This window comes from Cricetulus griseus, chromosome 2 (assembly GCF_003668045.3).
Source record: "Cricetulus griseus strain 17A/GY chromosome 2, alternate assembly CriGri-PICRH-1.0, whole genome shotgun sequence".
Lineage (NCBI taxonomy): Eukaryota > Metazoa > Chordata > Mammalia > Rodentia > Cricetidae > Cricetulus > Cricetulus griseus.
The window spans coordinates 445,097,071-445,099,875 of NC_048595.1; positions in this window are offsets into that span (position 1 = coordinate 445,097,071).

The following is a 2,805-nucleotide window of genomic DNA, read 5'->3' on the forward strand; positions in this document are numbered from 1 at the left end:
GGTGGATCGCTGTGAGTCTGAGGCCAGCCTGGTCTACAAAGTGAATTTCAGGACAGCTAGGCCTACACAGAGAAACCCTGTCTCCAAAAAATAAAGATAAAAAAACAAAAAACAAACAACAACAAAAATAGCACTGGCTGCTCTCCCAGAGGATCACAGTTCAATTCCCAGCACCCACATGGCAGATCCAGGGGATCCGACACCCTCACACAGATACACATGCAGGCAAAACACCAATGCACATAAAATAAAAATGAGTAAACCATTAAAAAAACAGGGTCTTAAAATGAAACACACCAGTAATCAAGGAGGAGATGGCACCTACATGCAAACTCACTAAAAATTATCCTTAAATCTTGCCACATGCTAAAACTGACAATTTTGCTTATTCCCCAAAATAAATGAAAAAAAAAAAAAAACTACTCCAATGTAAAAATCGCAAAATATCTATTCTGGCAAGCCTAACCTGAGAGACCAACCTTTAACAAATAATAAAGTAGTTTACAAATAAAGTAGCTACAAACAAAACCCTTTAAACAGAAGACAGGATTGTTCCGAGAGGTAATTACAGGGGCCTGGATGTGGTTCAGGAGATTGGGGAGCTTGTCACCGAGTCTAACAACCTGAGCTCCAGCTCCGGGGTCCACACAACAGAAGGGAAGAATCAGACCTCCCAACGCGTGTCATGGAGCTCCCTGCCCTCCACAATCAAGTAAAGAAATAATTGCAGGAACAGACATGGGGGTGCTTGTCTCTAACCCCAGCACTCAGAAGGGAGAGTTCTGGGAGCTCAAGATAGAGGATCAAGTGTTCAAGTTTACCCTGAGCGACTTAGTGAATTTGAGGTGATCTTGTGCTACATGAGGACGCTAAGAGACATAGATAGATACATACATAGATGTATAGATTGATAGTGATAGATACCTAGATACGTAGATTATACATGATAGATAATTTATAGATAGATGATAGATGATTTATAGATAGATGATAGATAGATGATACATAGATACATAGATGATAGATGATTACATAGACAGATGTTATATGATAGATACATAGATAGATGGTAGATGATAGACAGATAGATAGAGCCTATTTCTCGAAACACCTCAGCTCAAATGCTGAATATATTGCTTTACAATTGGGAAAAATAAACAAGCTGCTGTTTACACTGACTCAAAATCCTCAGCCCTGGCTCTACTTACTCATGCTGCTATATAGAAACTGGGGATTTTTTAAAGGTATTTTTCTGATTTTAACTATGTATGTATGAATGCGTGTGTTAACTGAGGGCAGAAGATACTGGATCTGCTGGGGCAGTTGTGAGCCACCTGATGTGGGCGCTGGGAACCAAACTCAAGCCCTCTGCAAGAGCAGTACACAGTCAATGTCAAAGCAACTGCCCTGGCCCCCAAAGGGAGGATTTTAAGAGGGAAAGCCATCTGATAAATATGAAGCTAAGACTTCATCTCTTTGGGAGATGTCCAGTGACTCACACAGACAGCAGTTAATGCACCCAGGGACGCCAGAGGCAACTTTGGCATTACTCAGGGTGACATACTGACAGCTGTCTCTGACTCCAGGGACCGGCACAGAGGGCTCTAGTACACCTTCCCAGGAAACACAGAAAAGAGAAGGGCCGCAGTGAAGGTAGACAAAAAATGGCAGTTGGACTCAGAGAACCCAAGATCTGTTGCCCAAGCAGACCAATAAAAAAAAATTATTCAGAGACTTCATGACTCATGTTACCTGGAAAGGAAAACATTAACTACTTTAGTCATCTATGCCTTTCAGGGAAAGGATTAAAGTCTGAGTATAAACTGAGGTGAGATTCTGCACATTCTGTCCCCACAGGGCTCCAGGAAGCTGCCCTGAGCCACCACCTTCATTAAAGAGTGGTGGTAACAGAAAGGGAATGATGGCCTGTGAGACTTTGCTTGGCTCTCATGTTTGCTGACACCTCAAGGTGGAAAGAAAATAAAACCTGTGCTTTCTGAGTCTCTGTGCATCTAGACAAGGTCTTCTAACCTATAAACCACTAAAAGGCTTTCAAACTTGTGGTAGCGCCCGCCTTTAATCCCAGAACTCCACAGGCAGAGGCAGGTGGATCTCTGTGAGTTCAAAGCCAGCCTGGTCTCCAGAGCAAGTTCTAGAGCAGGCTCCAAACGCTACACAGAGAAACCCTGTCTTGGAAAACCAATAAAATAAAATAAATTCTCTCTAAACAAGGAAAAAAAAACTTAACTTTTTAGCATAAAAATCACTTTATTCTGATTAATTCACAACTGAAAATGTAACAGAGCTAGATCAAGGATGTTAGTATTCAAGCATCTGTACTGGCTGTTCCTTGGAGTTCTGACAGGATACTCCCTCAGCTGCAGCCTCTAAGAGCACCACCCATGCACATTCACTGTTCCCTTTTAAAGGGGCCTGCCCACCTCCCCTCCCCCCTCCCTTCCTCCTCCCCTCCCTCCCTCCTCTCTCCCTCCCTCCCTCCCTCCTCCCCTCTCTCTCTCTCCCTCCCCCTCCCTCCCTCTCTCTCCCTCCCTCTCTCTCCCTCTCTCCCTCCTCCCTCCCTCCTCCCTCCCTCCCTCCCCCCTCCCTCCTCTCCTCCTCCTCTCCCCTCCTCTCTCCTCCCTCTTCTCTCCCTCCTCCCCTCCCTCTCTCTCTCTCTCTCTCTCTCTCCTCCCTCCCTCCTCCTCTCTCTCCCCTCCCTCCTCTCCCTCCCTCCTCCTCCCCTCTCTCTCTCCCCTACCTACCTCCTCCCTCTCTCCCTCTCCCTCCCTCCTCCCCCTCCCCCCT